The sequence below is a fragment of the Canis lupus genome, chromosome 14 (genome assembly GCF_003254725.2).
Source record: "Canis lupus dingo isolate Sandy chromosome 14, ASM325472v2, whole genome shotgun sequence".
Lineage (NCBI taxonomy): Eukaryota > Metazoa > Chordata > Mammalia > Carnivora > Canidae > Canis > Canis lupus.
In genome coordinates this window covers 23,692,277-23,711,258 of record NC_064256.1, presented here as the reverse complement: position 1 = coordinate 23,711,258, position 18,982 = coordinate 23,692,277, and the positions used below count along the sequence as shown (strand labels likewise).

The window sequence follows — 18,982 nt, the reverse complement described above, 5'->3', positions numbered from 1 at the left end:
CCAGCACAGCTGAGTAATTGCTCTGCAACTTTGCCCTCCCGGCACACACACAGAGTTATCATGATGTGATCCCAAAGTGACACCTAGACCCAAAGAGCAATGTCTTATAAATCCTGCATTCAGGAAGAATTGGGAAAGATTACCAAGAGAACTCAGTCTTCAGTTTATAGCAGCACCTTTGACTTTCATCCAGAAAGGAAAGAAACACATATAGAATACCATCAGAACTTATGCTCTATCTTCTCTCTCTAGACACCAGTCCACGCAGCCATACAAGTGATCCAGATATTTTGGCTCCAATCACAAGAGCAGGAGAAATGTCTTTCTGGATCAAATAGCTTATACATCAGGTCATCTGTGAAAAGATAGGTTCCTCCTCTCTGATAATACCAATTTCAAAAGAGGAAAGCTGACTCTGAAACACCCCTAGATTTTCTTTCCTTAGTTGAGCTAATATGCATCTAAAATTGCTCCTTTTCTTCCTAACTCCTTCCTGATTTCATATGCATTTTCAGATTGTACCCACCTCTTGAAGTTCCAAAAGCTTATTAAGCCTGCTATGATAAATAATGTCTCATTTGTTTGCCTTAACCTCTTTTCTGATGACTGGCACAGTGGTAAGCACACAGAAGATGTCTGGGGAAAAGTGCATACCAACTTGACCTGGCTGGATTGGAAATATACAAGGTGTGATACCTAAATATAAATGTATCGCCTGACTGGTTCCCCTTGACTGGACTCCTCAGGATGCCAACCTGAGTTTTTGGCTTTGAAGGGGAGATGAGCACATGATATCTGGGTCTCTTGGCATTTTTAATATTGACTCTAAAAGAGATGAGACAGGATTTCACTGGCTTCGGAATATGGTTCTCAACAATGAAGCTGACCAAATTCCTCACAATACGGTATAAAGCCATCTGGAAAATAAGTGGGTTGATCTTGCTTCAATCTATTCTAACCTCACTTTCCTAGGAAAAGTGAGGGGATCATAATCTTTTCTCTGTTTCTTTTATCCTCAGTAGACATCAAGCCGTCCACATGTCCTGCTGCTCATTATTGAGAATTTCTCCTTACTTTCTATGGCCAATCAGGTAATATTTAAACTCAGAGAAGGAATCTGGGATAGGTCATTTATAACTGTGAAGCTTGTGGGAGACTGTTTGAGGGACAAATTCTAAGACCATCAAGGGACAGTCACCAAAAATCCCAGACTAAATTATGTTTATCCCCAAGCCAAACCATCTGTCACCAACTAAATGTTGAACTGCATATATATGAGCCAATACTCAGGCTTAAAGTAAAGAAATCTATGTTATAGTAGTTCTCTCCCTATGAGAATATCTACTCCACAGACTCACTATTCTTTAAGTAATATCTTAGTTAAGAGAAAAACTCAGAAAGGTACATGCATGCCTTGATAACATTGATTTTCCCCCCTTCCTGAAATATCCAATTCCATTCAATGGCTGAACAATAAGATATCTGCTCCTCCTGGCTCAGAAATGCAGACAACATTTGACACTAATGTTTGTTTTCCCTCTGCTGCAGTCACAGCTTATCGCTCCTATTTGATGGTAGGTAGACCCACTACTTTGACTTATTCTGTTACTTATGTGACAAAGGCTGACCCACCAAGGTCAGTGGTTGGATGTCATCCATCATGTTGCCAATATGTCTGCCATGATTGATGGGAATGATATACTGCAGGGTCCCTGACTTCTGTTACTGTCACGTTTTTCCCTCTCATCCACACCAGGACTGGAGCTCTCAGGTACTGTGCCACCCATCTAATGGTCCTCTGATTACAATGGCTCAAGAATTGGAGTGCTTTTACAGAACAGTGGGATACAAGGCAGCCCAGGACTAGTGTTCTTGCTCTCTCAGAAGTGTGCTGACATGTCGGACCTAGGGTGAAAACTACTGAGTAATAATCCTTTGCTTGAGTGTAAATGTGGATGATTTTTTACCCAAATCCATAGCCCTAATAAAGAAACACACCCCAAACATTAAAGCCTGGATGGTGTGAGCAAGCCCATTAAAGTAACCTCAAATTTTTAGTGAAGTTAGCAATAGATCGGTGAATTTTATAGCTGAAAAATGAAAAAGGAATAATCTTCTTGTTTTTGTAGATAACATGCAGTCTTACAGACATGATTAAATCCTAACCTTCAGTCAATAAACACAATACTCTTGATTTTCAAGCTTTTCCTCCCGGCAAATCTGACAACTCCAACCCAGGCAGAAGCAGCACAGAAGTCGATTATGGGGAAAATGCAACCGGACTGTGTGTACACTTTCTCTTCATCGTCTTCTCCTTTTAATCAATAGCACACCGAGTCTCCAGCTTCTATTGAATTAGGTTTACAAAGCTTTTTTGTTCTCACCTGTCGCTAAGAAAAATCATTCATGGCATCCTGGATCTGAACTAGCGGAGACTGCATGAATCAAAAAGGTAAAAACGTTCTCTCCCAAGGGAGGCCGCCAGCTGTCTCATTGATTCAGCACTGCTCTTGGCTGATTTGGAGGCTACCCTGGCACCAGTTCCAGAGAGCACCGTATAATAAGGTACCACAATGCAAACTGTTACCAGGGAGAAACAGAACATCTGGTCTGGAACAAAGGCAAAGTCCATTGCTAAGAAGCAGCCTGGCCATCCGCGTCCAAGCGTGAATATGCCGGGGCCTGTCACCTGAAAGAGGGGGCCCCTGGAGCCAAGTAAGTGAAGATAAAATAAAAACCACAAGAAAAAAGAAATCCTGAGAGAGAAATAACACATTATTTTCTCATTGTGTTTGTCTAAATGTAAAATGATAGTATAAAATGGGATATTCTAAGAATGATTTTTCTTAATTTGATCAAAAACAATGGTAAGAACTGAAATTTTTAAAAACAGAAATCAGTCTATTTGTGTCTTTATCCTGTACGTGTGTGTTTAATGACTGAAGACTTCCTTCGCTATCCTGCTGTTGTAAGCAGAGCTAATGATTGACCTCTGTTCTATAGAAATAATTTAACTGCCAAGGACCTATCGATGTGGGCAGTGAATCTGAGGACAGTGAGAAGCATGAGCGCACGGGATGCCTTCCACATGCCTTCTCCCGAGCCGCGCACCTTCACCCAGAACTTCAGCATCTGAGCCTGTCCGATGGTTTTACAAGCTATTGCTGTTGTTGTTGAAGTATTAAATAACACCTTCAGAAAAGGAGAAGAATTTGACTTCCAACTGCTTTAAAATCCAGTTTTAAAAAAAAAAAAAAGGCTTACCCTGTTGACAAAGCCCCTGTCAGGCTGAGAGTCATTATACTCTGCATAAGGTTTGTGTACTTCATTCCTTTCCAAAGCCATCTGTCTGAATTTAATTCACTGATAATTTTATCAGTCTCCCCATGCTTTGCCTGAAACCTCTCCATGGCATTTTTTATTCTTCACAGATGTTAACTCTTTGAATGACAGTTCCAACGCAGTTAGAATTTTGATGAAGATACACATTCTCTCTGAAGGATCTCTCTCAGATGTAACTCATTCCAATTGCCCCTCTGCACCAGCAGTTGTACTTCCCAACAAAAGTTGTGCCTCTCCTGGGCAAAGCCAATCTTGATGCAAATCTGTATCCAGGACATTGCTACAGAAGCCACCTACAGAGCACCATCCCAGGCACACTCCATATCTATCATTTCAGATGTCTTTGTGGGCACTGGAAATCAGAATACGTTTTATAGGGATAATTCCAACCTTCCTTCCTACCTTATTAGGGCATTTAAGATTATCTTTTAAAAATGCAGATGATTATAATGCATTTGTAATCATCAAATTTCAAAATCAGCTGTTTGAAGGAATTGTTTCATTTAAAAAAAAGAACATTTAAATGCACTTTTATGTTGTACATTAGTAGTTTATCTCAAGTACACTATCTAACCATCTTGAGGATGGTTTATTTTTAGTTTCCAGATTAATTTGAGGAAAAGGTCTTTATACAGTTGATGTCACATTCTGCTTTTAATTTTTGCCAAATAAGCATTTCTATGCATCTTTGCTGAACAAGGTGTGATACTGGACACCGTGGGAAGTGGATAGGAAGGCTCACAAAATACCTACTTCCCAGGAGCTTGTAGTCTAACGTAGAAGATGAGACACAAAGCAGACTGTAACTGGTACAAAGTGCTACACAAGCAAGCAAGAGAAAGATTTATTTAATCAGAAACAAAGATGCAGACTTCATAAAAGAGATCGATTTTTACTTGGGTCCTAAAAACTGGGTAGATTTTGAGGAAGAGAAATGAGAATGAGAAGGTATCTAGATACTGGGAACTCCATTCATAAGAGTATGGATGTGGGAGAGCACGGAACAAGTTCTAGGAACACAAAGGGCACCAGTCAGACTAGATCAGAGCATGTATGAGGGAAGAACCCAGAGAAACAGCGATGTAAGGTAGGGTTGTGATTTGGAGATGGAGAGTGCCATTGGTACCAAAGGTGTCTGAGCAAGAATAAGACCTAATATGAACTGCACTTTCAAAAGATAATGGCCATCTTCTGCAGGATGAATAAGGGAGAAAGACATTAAAGGCAGGGAAATTTTAGATGTGTTGTCATAAGGAGGTCCAGGATTAAGGCAAGGGCAGTTGGAATGAAATTCAGGGAATCTGTTCAAACACTCCAACCAAACAGATGGTATAGATATATTCAAATCAAAAGAAAGGTGGGCCAAGCAAAGCAACCTTTCTAAAGTACTTTTCTGATTTGCCTCTTTCTAAGTTAACTGTTGGGTGCCCCAGGTGTTGCCACCATTTCTCAAAGGAACCAATACAGCCCTTTCTGGAAGTATCTTCCTCAAACTTGGGATTTTTTTTTTTTAACCCTGAGGGAGTGCACCTTCCCTAGTAGTATCATGACACCAGGTTGACAGGTTGATGCATAAAGTGTGCAGAGCAAGCTCCTATTCTATTGCCCTGCTGCATAAACCCATTAATATATTGTCCTGCAACAGAGGACATATCAGACATAAACTGATAAAAACAAATACTATACTTGATCTTAGCCAAAAGGCTAAGAAGCATTGGTGATTATTTTTTGGCTGTTAATTTAGCATTGATATTGCTTTCGGGACAGTTAGAAAGTTCCTGACACCCATTGTGTGATTATAGACTCAATTCTTACTGGAAGACACTATTCTAAAAGCCTGATACATGGACAAGAGAAAGGCCAAGAAAACAAGGCATTGACTCCCCAATCAACCAGGTCTAAATGGCATGACAGGAGGTAATGATGGGAAATGAGTAGAGTGCCCTAATTAAAATAATGTAGATACCATCCATAGATTAATATGTCAAAAATGAAGAATAAAAATGTATCGCTTAAAATTGGGGATGTTGATGATTATTATTGCCCCTCTGAGGGACAATATTATAAAAGAACTGAAGATCCTAATCTCAGGACATGATTGTGTTAAATTTCACTAATCTCAAGGATAATGTGTGATACTAAAACAAGTCCCAGCCTAGAAAAACTGTGTGTATTTATTTACTTATTTATTTATGTATTTAAAGATACAAGTGTTGTATTTTATTTTTCTCTCAAGTTCTTATTTAAATTCCAGCTACTCAAAATACAGTACAATATTAGTTTCAGATGTAGAATTTAGTGATTCATCACTTACATACAACAACCAGTGCTCATCACAAGTGACCTCATTACCCATCACCCGTTTAACCAATCTCCATCCCCAATCCCTACCACCACCACTTCCGCCCTCCAGTGACTATCAGTTTGTTCTCTACAGTTAAGAGTCTGTTTCTTGGTTTGCCTCTCTTTTCCCCCCTATGTTCATTTGTTTTGCTTCTTAAATCCCACATATTAAAAACAAAAACAAAAACAAAAACAAAAAAACCCTGCATTTAGAGCAAAGTGTATAAATGCTTCCCAAAAAACAATGTAGGGGATAATCTGGCTTCATGTGGTATGGTAGGACTATCTAGTTATTCACCAAAATCCATTCTCCTTTTTCCTGAGGACACAGCAAGACTTTATTTCCTGGCCTTGCAATGGATTCTACAACTGACTTACCCAATTGAAAGTGATCAGAAATGATGTTCCCCACTTAGAAGCCTGAAAAGCTTTTAGATTGATCCTCCACTTTCTCTTTTTTTATCTTCTGACGAAAGTAGAAGGGCAGTTGGAATGAAGTAGAGGAACAGAGAACTCCAAGTCCTCAGGGAATGATGGGGCCACATGAAGGAAGGACTGTGTGAGGCAGACATTTCCAACAACCCATGCTGGAATGTGTTAGGAATAAATTTCATAAATTGTGACTGTGTTTAGCCACTAAGATTTTGGCGTTGTTTGGAACATCAATTAGCCTGCTCTGACTGATTAATGTATAATACATTAAAGGCTTTAGAGTCAGACAAACTTAAGCCTTTGTTTCAGCTCTGTCACTTCACTAGCTCTGAAAACTTAAGCAAGTTATTTAATCTCCAAGTACCTCAGTTCCCTTATTAGTGAAACACGGAAAATAGCGCTTCTGTAAACATAAAGTAAAATAAAATGTATGTAAATCTACTGGCACAGTCCCTGGAAATAGAATGTATACAGTATAATATAGCTATTATCATTGGGGAAGAGAAGGCATCATTTGTACGGTCTTATTAGCCAGCGTTTAAATGGCCTTGGAGAATGGAATAAGAAGGTAGACCTATCAGAAATGTTCCTCTGTAGTATTTTCTAGAGAAGACAACTACAATTTTATCTTTATCTATTATTAAAGAATTACTTCTGATTAAAATAATATTTTGTTAATCTCAAGGAATGATAAGGAAACCTAAGATTTAGAGCTGAGATTCAAATTCCAATATGAAATATCTACCTCTGACCATGATTAAATGACTGGTATGGGAAATATTTTCATTCCAAACTATAAAAATGTACAAGATATATAAGGCAATAGTTGTCAAACACTGGGCGATGAATTATACAGGGCTTTGATCCTTGACAGAGGGAAACATGTAGGGTGAGCTTCATGTTGACCCCATATTTCCATTTAGGTCCTTTTCTGTACTTCAGAAAGTGGCAGACTCATTAGAGAAGACAAAGTTGGAAATTAGGGTTGCTTAAGAAGCTAAAATTTAAAGAGAAAGGTACCTGAGTTGGGAAAGATGCAAAAAGTGGGGTCCTAGAACTCTGCATGGAGGTGCCCCTCATGACTTTGGCCAAGCACTGGACTGTACTTGTGCTGGGTGAAACTCAGTGAGTCCATCCAGAGAACAGCTGCTAGAAAATGATTCCTAAAAAAGATACCAGAGATTATAAAGTGCTTGGAAATTCTGGAGTTCTACTCCATCGGAGTGGAATAAAGAGACTTTACTTAGTATTTTGGGCATTTAGTTAAGGCTATAGAAAGACACACATTAGAAATAAGGACTATACCCTAGAATAAGGGATATGCTCTAAGGGGGAGAAAAAAAACTGTAAAAGATCCTTTCTAACAAGATCTAAAACATCTACAATAGGGTTTCTCATCCTCAGCATTATTGAAATATTGGATCAGATTGTTCTTTGTCATGGGGTGCTTTATTTGTGAATTGTAAAATGTTCAGCAGCATTCCTAATCTTTACCCACCATATGCCACTATCACCTCCAAGTTGTGACAACCAAAAATATCTCTCTATATACATTGCCAAAAGGGGGAAATTACTCCTGATTGAGAGCCACTACTCTACAAGATCTAAGTGATCACTTTGAATTGTCAACCAGAAAAACTTAAAATTCTGTAAAGAAAACATCATAATCCAAAAATTATGTCTCACCCATAATATTCAGTATACATTTTTAAAAACTGATACACATGCAAATAAAAAAGTATGACCTAAAGTAAAAACAAAAAGATTCAATAAAAATAGTCCCCCAGAATGATGTGGGTGCTGATATTATCAGAGAAGTACTCTTAAAGTACTATTATAAACATATTCAAAGATTTAAAGGAAATGATGAATAGAATGAGTGAATAGATAGAGAATATCACTATAGACATTAAAACTATAAAAAAGAATCAAATGTAAATTCAAGAACTGAAAATAAAATATATGAAATAAAAAAACTCACTGGATGAGTTCAGAAGAAAATTGAACCATGGAAACAAAGGAATTAGTGAGCTTGAAGATGGGTCAGTAGAAATCATCCCAACTGAAGAATAAAAATAAATATTAAATCCTGAAAAATGAACAGCATCTTAGTGTCCTCTGTCAATAGAAAGATGTTTAATAGGCACACAATTAGATTATCACAAGAATAGGAAAGAGACTGGTCATAAAAATATTTGAAGAAATAATAATTGAATATTACCCAAATTTGGTGAAAAATATCAATGTACAGATCTGAAAAGCTGAGCAAACCACATCATTCAGGGAACCTTGGATAAAGTACTCAGGGAAGTATTACATTAGACATGAGCAATCAATAATTATTCCTAGACTAAATGATGCTCTGGCTATACATAATGAAATTATAAAAGCAAGACACAAAATATTCAAGCAGTTTTCAAGTAACTTAACTGCATCCTAGAACAAAGGCCAAAAAGATTTCAAAGAATATAAAAATATTCAGCACCCCCAAAAATAAAATTCATAATGTTTGGCATCTAATCTAAATTTACCAGAGATACAAAGAAGCCAAAATATACAACCCATAAAGAGGAAATAAATCAATCAATTGAAACTGACCCACATTGAGACCAATGTTAGAATTAACAGACAAGGACACTAAAATAATTATTTAAGACTGTATTCTATATGTCCAAAAGTTTAAGTAAAGACAAGAAATATTTTTTTAAAAAGGGAGATTCTCCAAAGTCAGAAATCTGGGGCAATCAAACTGCATATGAAAACAGTCATGAAGGGGCAGTCCGGGTGGCTCAGTGGTTTAGCGCCACCTTCAGTTCAGGGCCTGATCCTGGAGACCCAGGATCGAGTCCCATGTCAGGCTCCCTGCATGGAGCCTGCTTCTCCTCTGCCTGTGTCTCTGCCCCTCTCTCTCTCTCTCTCTCTCTCTCTGTGTGTGTGTGTTTCTAATAAATAAATAAATAAATAAATAAATAAATCTTTAAAAAAAATAAAACAATCATGAATAACAAAAGATTAGGTATTTCAGAAGAAAATAACTTGAGGAAGTAACAACAGAAATTATCCAAAATGAAACTCAGAAAGAAAAAAAGAATTTAAAAAAATGAAAAAGCATCAGTCAGTGAGCTATGGGCCAACTTCAAGTGCCCTAACATTTATAATTAAAATTTCTGAAAGGAAGGGGTGGACCCAAAAATATGCTTAAAAAAATGATGGCCATTATTTTTCTAAACTGATGAAAACAATAAATTCACAGATCCAAGAAGCACAACAAATTCCAAGAATAAGAAATAGGAATTAAACTACCGAGATACATTAATCAAATTGGTCAAAACCAGTGATAAAGAGAAAATCTTAAGAGCAGTCTGGGAATAGGGGGTCAGGGTAGGGAGGAGAGCATGGTACAGTGTGTTTATTTGTTTATTTATTTACTTATTTACTTATTATTAATAAATAAGGGTGAGGGTAGATTTCTCATCCCAAAGCAAGCATGAAGACAATGGAGCAACAACTTTAAAACACTGAAAGAGGAAAAAACTATCTGCCAACCTAGAATTCTACGCCTTGTAAAAATATTTTGCCAAAAATGAAGGCTAAAGAAAGTCTTTCTGAGACATGCAAAAGCTGAAAGAATTTATCACCAGAAGATGTGCACTATAAGAAATGTCAAAGGAAGTCCTCCAGGCCAAACAAGAAAGATATGAAATGGAAATATGGATCTATAAAAAGGAATATAGATTACTAGAAAAGGTAGCTACATGGATAAATATATTTTTATTCTTATTTTTCTATCAATTTAGAAGAGAATTTGCTATTTAAACAAAATTAATAGCAATATATTATAGGGTTTATAACATATGTATAAAATAAAATGTATGACAGAAATAGTCTAGAGGCTAGAAGTGGGAAATGGAAGTATAATTATTAAATTATATGGAAAGTTATCTAATAGCGATTCTAAGTAGCCTATAATAAGTTAAGAATGCATATTTTTATTCAGATCAACACCTTTTACAAAATGAGATATAGGGACACCAGGTGGCTCAGTCAATTAAGCATCTGCCTTTGGCTCAGGTCATGATCCCAGGATCCTAGGATTAAGCCCCACATTGGGCTTTCCACTCAGAGGGAAGCCTGCTTCTCCTTCTCCCTCTACCTGCTTGTGTGCTCTCTGTCTCCGTCTCTGTCTCTCTCTGTCTCTCTCTAATAAATAAATAAAATCTTTAAAAAAACAATATATAATTCCAGAGCCGATATAGGAAATAAACAATATAAAAATATTTGATTAACCTAAATTGCAATTGTACTTCTTACTCTCTGTGACCATATGCAAGTTATCTCAACTTCTCTCTCTTTCTCTCTCTCTTTTTAGAGAAAGAGCACACACAAGCGAAGGTATGGAGGTATTGGGAGAGAGAGAGAGAGGGAATCTTTTGTGTGTGTGTGTATATTTTTTTATTGGAGTTCAATTGCCAATATATAGCATAACACCCAGTGCTCATCCCGTCAATTCACCCCTCAGTGCCCGTCACCCAGTCACCCGAACCCCCTGCCCACCTCCCTTTCCACTATCCCTTGTTCGTTTCCCAGGTTTGGAGTCTTTCATGTTCTGTCTCCCTCACTGATATTTCCCACTCATTCAGAGAGAGGGAATCTTAATCAGGCTCCGGGTCCAACATGCAGCCCAATGCGGGGCTTAATGTCACAAGCCTGAGATCATGACCTGAGCCGAAATCAAGAGTCAGACACTTAACCAACTGAGCCACCCACGCGCCCCTAATTCAACTTCTCTTAACTTCTGTTTCCTCCTCTCTCACTAAATGTAGTTCATAATACCAAGTTCATTAAATTGCAATGACAGACTAGACTTTAAGTTCGCTGAGGATAAGGAGGATATCTTACTAATTTTTATATCGCCTGTACCAGGCATAATGCTTGAAACACATATTTTTATATTTACTAACTTTTTTCTTACACCTTGCACCTTGTACAGTGACCTAGTGCCTGGCATATAATGAATAACAAATATTTTTAAGCAAATTCATTGCAAACTGCAAAATGATGAGATATAAAAAGACAACAAATATATCAAATTAATTAAAATGTCATGTATTTCTATTTGCAGTAAGTCAAGGGAGAATTGCGCATGTTTATGCAAAAAAGTCACATTAAGAATATTTGAAGATAATACTCCATATTTCTTTGCCTCAACAACATTAATATGAATATCAAAATCTACCTTACAAATGTCAACAAAAAAAGAGTTCATCCTTCAATGATTTAAAACTGTCACAGGTTCAAAAAAAAAAACTGTCACAGGTTAAATCCTGATTAAAACAATTGTTCTTCCCAAGTCAGGTGGTCTCTGAGGGCTCTGGTCAGCAAGTCCACCAAGAGAAAAGAAAACATCAATAGTCTCCATGTCACAGTCACAGATGGCTGTCTGATTAACAGGTACTAAGGCCCTGAACTGTTTAGCTAAGAACCACTTTAATTTAAATGTTAAGTAGGGTCAAGGATAAAAAGCAAGAGTAACTTACTGCTTAATCTCTAAGAAGATGCATCAGGGATGTCTTCAGATATGAGGAATATTTACTGGCCTAAAGGATTCCCATTCACTCCTCTCATAATTAGTGATGGCAATCATCAGCTTTTGAGCACAAATTCCATCAGGTCCTGAACCAAGCACTTTGCATATATTTTTTTAAATATTTTTTTTATTTTTATTTATTTATGATAGTCACACACACACAGAGAGAGAGAGAGAGAGAGAGAGGCAGAGACACAGGCAGAGGGAGAAGCAGGCTCCATGCACCGGGAGCCCGATGTGGGATTTGATCCCGGGTCTCCAGGATCGCGCCCTGGGCCAAAGGCAGGCGCCAAACCGCTGCGCCACCCAGGGATCCCCTGCATATATTATTTAACTTAATGTTTACAACTCCCTAGACCAAATATTACATATACATTACTATTTTACACATAAGAAAACTAACTCTTAGGGATGCTTACTGATTTGTCCAGAGTCACACATTCAGGAGACAGAAACAAACATGAACAAAGTCAGGTCCGAGATTATTAAATAAAGGCTCTCTTAAATACTTGACCCTACTGCCTTCCTTAAATTTATTGTGGAAATGAGGAAATCTGATATCAGAACAGCATTTACCTAAAGAAGTATATATTATATTGTGTTCTAACATATCCTAATTGTCTATAATCCAGTTGATTTCAGTCTGACATTTTGGGAGGCCTCCAGTGATTTACACATAAATCTTTGTGTGCATTCTCTCTCTCTCTCTCTCTCTCTCTCTCTCTCTCTCTCCTCATACACACACACAGATAAACATACTTTAGAATCAGTGTAGTGAAAGGAAGGAACACAGCCTTCAAAGTCAGCTAAATTTGTTTAACACTTTGGCTCTTACAAGTTGCATGATCCTGACAGAATTATTTACCTTTCTGTTTTGTGATACATAAAATGAGGATAATAGTGTCTACCCTGTAGAGTTTTTTGAGGTTTAACTTAGTAGCATTTATGACAGGTCCCAACACAGAGACCAGTAACTATTTCCCATTTTCTTTTCTCCTCAAGAAACTTGCAAGTGTTTAAAATGAACGATTCGGGATGACTGGGTGGCTTAACGGTTTAGCGCTTGCTTTTGACTCAGGGCATGATCCTGGGGTCCCAGGGTCAAGTTCCGCATGGGACTCCCTGCAAGGAGCCTGCTTCTCCCTCTGCCTGAGTCTTTGACTCTCTCTGTGTCTCTCATGAATAAATAAATACATAAAATGTTTAAAAAATAAATAAAATAAAATGAACAATTCTTAACAAAGAAATGACTGGCTAATTAGGCATTGTCCATTGACATTGGACAATATTGGAAAGCACAGGTCTTGCTTTGGTCTCCAAATATCAAAGGCCTTTGTGGGTCTGGTCTCCTCTTGTAGGCTCAGTAACGTACCACCAGATGGCAGAATGTGTGTGATGAATAAGATGCAATAGGGCATGTCAACTGGGAAGTAGACTGGCATTCCAGAGAAAACAAAAATATGGACACTTTCCATAGATGGATACAAGACATTATATAGATGATTCCTACTGTCCATGGAAAGGTAATGCTTAAGATCTCTTCCAACTCTTAAGAGTTACAGTCTTATATGTTCTTGTATTTCTCAAAAGAGCTCTGTTCTGGTTACACAACCCTCAGGTTCTCAACATCAGGACTAAGTTAGTGTGAATCCAAATTAAAATGATTCTAGGGCACCTGGGTGGCTCGGTCGTTGAGCATCCGCCTTCGACTCAGGTCCTGATCCCAGGATCCTGGGATCCAGTCCCTCATCTGGTTCCCTGCTTCTCCCTCTGCCTATGTCTCTGCCTCTCTGTGTCTCTCACAAATAAATAAATAAAATCTTTAAAAAAAAAAAAAAAGAGGAAAAGTTATGTTTGGTAGTAGGAAAACCCAATGGACTTCACCTTAATCAAATAATCAAAGTTAGCACAAATGAAAGACAAAATGACTTAATGTGTCTCCTAATTAGAAGTGCTGAGAAGGGTACAACATCAAGTCTGTAGTATTCCTGCAAAAGAAAAAAAGAGTTTAAAAAGTTTCACCTGAATGATAATAAACCAGTCAGACAAATCCCAATTAAAGGATTATCTACAAAGTAACTGACCTTGACTTTTCAAAAATGTCAAAAAAGCTCCAGGGAACTGTCCTAGAAAGACCCTAAAGAAGCAGATTAAGTAAATGCAATGAACAATCCTGACTAAATCCTGACTTTAAATTTTTTAAGAAATTTAACCTATGAAAACATTATTGGGACAATTGTAAAATTATAGATATTGACAATATTTTTTTTTTTTTTTAAATTTTTATTTATTTATGATAGTTACAGAGAGAGAGAGAGGGAGGCAGAGACACAGGTAGAGGGAGAAGCAGGCTCCATGCACCGGGAGCCCGATGTGGGATTCGATCCTGGGTCTCCAGGATCGCGCCCTGGGCCAAAGGCAGGCGCCAAACCGCTGCGCCACCCAGGGATCCCTATTGACAATATTTTAGATCATAGTGTTACATTAGTGTTAGATGTCTCGAGTATGAAAATAATATTCGTTATGTCAATGAAATGTCTATTTCTTAGAAGACACAAGCTGAAAGAGGAAGTATCATGAATCCTGCAAGCCTGAACCTAACCCTCAAATTGTTCAGGAAAAGAAAAAGTGTGTGTGTGTGTGTGTGTGTGTGTGTGTGTGTGTGTGTGTGATTTCATATATATAGCTGAGGCCAGAGGGAGGAGCCATTTCTTTTTAACATTGGCAAAGTCTATAGTCTAACCCTTAGTCGTTTGATTTGCCTTTCCAGTTGGATCCAGGGAAGCGACTATCATTGCACGCATAAACCTGGCTTCTCTGAGCTCTGGCAGCACACTCATTTTAAGGCCACATGTGGGCTCCACAGGACAGCAGCAGGTATCTTTACCTGAATTTATTCTCCACCTGGAATGGAAATGGGTCATCACATCCACATCTGAGAAAGGTCAAACTTCAGAGCTTCTCTCAGCACCCAAGCTGTTCTTCCTTGTATTATTACACTTTACAGGGCCCCACCAAGTCTATTTTGAGACTTTTTTTTAATGGGGAAGTTGGTATGGTGTCTGTGATCCATTGAAATATTTTGCTAAAGGATGGACTCCACTATGATGCCCTCCCACTCCCATTGTCCCTTATGCTTGACCCTCAACCATGTTAAACCTGAAACATATATAGGAATCTGTTAGATGTTGAAAGAAACAACATGGGCTGGGAATTCATTCTAGCATGGACTTTCCTGACAGATTTCTGCTGCTGGGTCTGGACCATCTTTAAGTTCTCCCTTTTTCCCATGTACTTTCTCAGCAGTATGCTATTTGTAAAAGTATATCTTATGTACTTTCTCAGCAGTATGCTATTTGTAAAAGTATATCTTATCTTTCAGTACTATACTAACCTGAATCCAGAAGAAATACAGGAATTCCCAGTGTTTCAGGGTCAGACAAATCACCTGATCTCTCTGCATTTCTATTGCCTTACCTCTAAAATAGCAAAAATAATTATCTTGTTGAGTTGCATGGGGAATGAAAATACAGACTTCCTGTTTGATCAGGAGCTCCTAGAAAGTAGGAGTTTCTTCATTCATATTTGTGTCGCAGCACCAGGACTTTAAATACAGATCTGATTAAATGGTATGCCTGAATATAGATGCCTTAACAGGGACAGCCCTCTGTTCCCATATAGTCTAGGGAACACTCTGACTAATAGTTTCCAGAGATATGTAATATTACAGTTGATGTAGGTAAGTCCATTTCTTATATATGTTTGTGTTACTGCTCTTACACTGAACGGCAGTAGTTCGTACTACAAGAAAATACTGACTTGAGTTTAGCACATACTACATTTGCTATCCAATTAGATGGTTAAGATGAACTGAGTGATAAAAATATTACTCAAATATTTACATATGTTAGGACAGGGGTCAGCAAATTTTTCTGTAAAAAGCCAGATAATAAATAGCTAGATTTTGAGGGCTATATAGTCTCTGTCACAACTACTCAATGCTGTCATTATAATGGAAAGCATCACAGACAGTACTTAAATTACTGAGTATAGCTGTGTTTTATGGACACTAATACATGAATTTCATATAATTTTCATGTGTCTCAATATTCTTTAATTTTTTATTCAAAAAATTAAAAATGTTTCTCTGAGCTAAGAACACACAAAAATGGGCATGACAGGTTATAACATGTTAGGATATGTGCCAAGATATTACATGAATTGGTCGTGCATTTTTATATCAACCTAAAATTCAACTCCTGAAATTATGAGTTAAATAGATTTTGAATTGAAATTCGTATTTTAAAAAGAAAGAATAAAGACAGTCGTGTGTCTTTAAAAGGCAATACTTTTTCAGAAATTTCCTGATTTTTTACTGTTTTCTAATGACAATAAAATTTCTAAAATTATCAGTGAGCTGTAAAAATTATTTTCACTGTGTGTAAGTGATTTAAAGTTATTAAATTAGACCTGCTTCAATGGATCCTAATGGCTTATAGGTACCACTTAATGGCATATTTACTCATTCGTTTTATATAATGATCCCCTAATACTAAAAATTTCAGAGCTTCCATACATTTTTTTAAAATATGTTTTTTTTTCCTCGACATATAATCAACCCATTAGGTGTTTGGTATATGTTAACAGCAGGAACAAATCTAAAAACCCAGTAAGAGAATGAAAGTTTATAAAAAGGCTCTTATAAAGGAAAAGGGAGGGATGCCTGAGTTGCTCAGCAGTTGAGGGTCTGCCTTCAGCCCAGGGCATGATCCTGGGGTCTCGGGATAGAGTCCCACAACAGGCTCCCTGCATGGAGCCTGCTTCTCCCTCTGCCTGTGTCTCTGCCTCTCTCTCTCTCTCTCTCTCTCTCTCTCTCTGTCTCTCATAAATAAGTAAATAAAATCTTTTAAAAAAAATAAAGGAAAAGGGAGCATGTTAGATGTTTGTCCACCCTGCTCTTACTGAATTGCCCAAGCTTTCAAGGCTCCATGATTAAAAATCTGTGTCATGTCTATTTTTTTATGTGGTATCACAAGGGATGGGGAGAATGGAAGATAGTCATTGAACAAATAGATACTGTGTTCCTCTCTTGTATGTCAAGGGTTGCTCTGGCATTAGCAAAGCAATAGTCAACTAATCAAGCAAGCTCCCTATTCTTACAGACTTATATTCTAGTGACAAAACATAGACAAATAAAGAAGAAAAATGTCAGATAATGATGGGTGCAATGCAAAGAATTTTCATAGGCTAATGTGATGGAGAGTAAGTACTAGAAAGGCTAGTTAAACCAGGTGATCAGAAAAAGGCCTCTTAGAGGAGGTGATACTAAAATTGAGATATAATTAACAAGGAGAAATGTTGGAACAAGAGCAAGGGGAAGTGCATATCAGGCAGGGAAAACAACTAGTACAAAGGCCTCAGGTAAGAATGAGTTGGTCTATTTGAGAAACTTAAATATTTGTATGGCTAAAGCACAGGAAGAGGGGCACCTGGGTGGCCCTGTCTTTGGCTCAGGACATGATCCCAGAACCCAGCATCACATCAGGCTTCCTGCTCCATGGGGAGCCTGCTTCTCCCTCTCCCTCTACCTGCTACTCCCCCTGCTTGTGCTCTAGTGCTCTCTCTGTCAAATAAATAAAATCTTGTTTAAAATAAATAAAGCAAGCAAGCAAGCACAGGGAGTATAAGTGAGTGGAGATGAATGCAGGCGGGTAGGCAATAGCCAGATCAGGTAAGCTTTTTTAAACCAAGGTAAGGAGTCTGCACTTTATTCTAAGTATGACAGGGCAAGAGTATAAGGAGGGAAACCAGAGAAGAAGGTGTCATGGGAGTCCAGGCCAGAGATGACAGTAGGTCTAGAGAAAAGTGGGGAAAGGCCAATCTCTTTTAAAGACAACAGGTCAGGCTATTACAGGGGTGGAAGTGGGAGGTAAGGAAAAGAAGAATCAAGGATGACTCCTCCAATTTTAGCTATAGCAACTAGACAGATAAGTTTGCCATTCGCCAAGAAAGCAAGACAAAGAGGAAGCAGGTTTTGGGTGGGGGACAGATCAAGAATTCTGTTTTGGTCATATTAATTTTGAAATACTGTATTAGTTTCCTAGGGCTGTCGTAACAAATTACCACAGACTGGGTGGCTTAACATAACAGAAATTTATTCTCTCACAGTTCTGGATGCCTGAAGTTCAAAATTAAAGTATGGACAGAGTAATAAATTCTAACTGATTCTTTCCAATCCTACATCTGTTGAAGGCTGAAAAGATCTCTGATTAAGAGAAACAAAAGCATAATGATTAAGAGTATACATCTTTTGCAGGTAGAGAGTCTGGACTTAATTCCCAATGCTGCCATTTACCAGGTGGAAGATCCTGGACAAACTATCTGATCTCTGCATGCCTCCATTTCTTGATCTGTAAAGTGGGGCTACAATGAAATTCTGACACTAACTACTTAGAAGAAGGCAAAACTTCACAGGTTAAGGGCTCAGGCCTTCACAAAACTGCTCTTACTTTAAACACTGGCAATAAGCTCAGTGGTTCCCAGGCCACCTTCACTTCTAGCCAGCTGCCTAAAAATCTGGGAGCTCCCATTACCAGGTTCAATAATTTGCTAACACAACTTTTAAAACTCAGAAAAGTGCTATAATATTACAATTTTGTTATAGCAAAAGAATACAACTCAGAACCAATGCAAAGAAGGCATGATCTGTGATGATACCAATGCAAAACTTCCTGTCTTCTCCCTGTGGATTCAGGACACATCACTTGGTTTACCCCAGCTTGCTTGCTTGCTTGCTTGCTTGCTTGCTTGCTTTATTTATTTATTTATTTATTTATTTATTTATTTATTTATGAAAGACACAGAGAAAGAGGCAGAGACACAGAGGGAGAAGTAGGTTCCATGCAGGGAGCCCAATGCAGAACTCGATCCCAGGACCCCGGGATCACACCCTGAGCCAAAGGCAGATGCTCAACCACTGACCCACCCAGGCCCCTACCCAAGCTTTCATGTATACAATTTTCCATAGGGTTTCATTACTTAGGCATGATTGGCTGAAAAATTTGCCACATGACTGAATTCAATCTCCAGCACCCTCTTCCCTTCCAGTAGGTTGAGCTGATATTGCATCTATTGCATGGCTCAAAGATTCAACTCTGAGGATGCCTGGATGGCAGAGCAGTTGAGCTCTGTTTTGGGTTTGGGGTGTGGTCCTAGAGTTCAGGGATCAAGTCCTGCATCAGGCTCCCTGAGGGGAGCCTGCTTCTCCCCCTGCTGTGT

General features: G+C 38.1%; 1 protein-coding gene and 1 non-coding gene across 2 annotated transcripts in view; both read right to left on the bottom strand.

Annotated features, from left to right (window-relative positions):
• The window catches only part of NXPH1 (neurexophilin 1), a 433,900-nt gene that overhangs the window by 337,225 nt on the left and 77,693 nt on the right, over window positions 1-18,982 (bottom strand). The window contains exon 12 of the mRNA XM_049093635.1: window positions 7,138-7,280. The gene's annotated coding sequence lies outside the window, so the exon portion shown is untranslated. The remainder of the gene's footprint in view (window positions 1-7,137; window positions 7,281-18,982) is intronic.
• Window positions 4,862-5,058, bottom strand: LOC112675157 (U2 spliceosomal RNA). Its single transcript, XR_003145787.1, has one exon. It is a non-coding gene; the product is annotated as a U2 spliceosomal RNA (small nuclear RNA).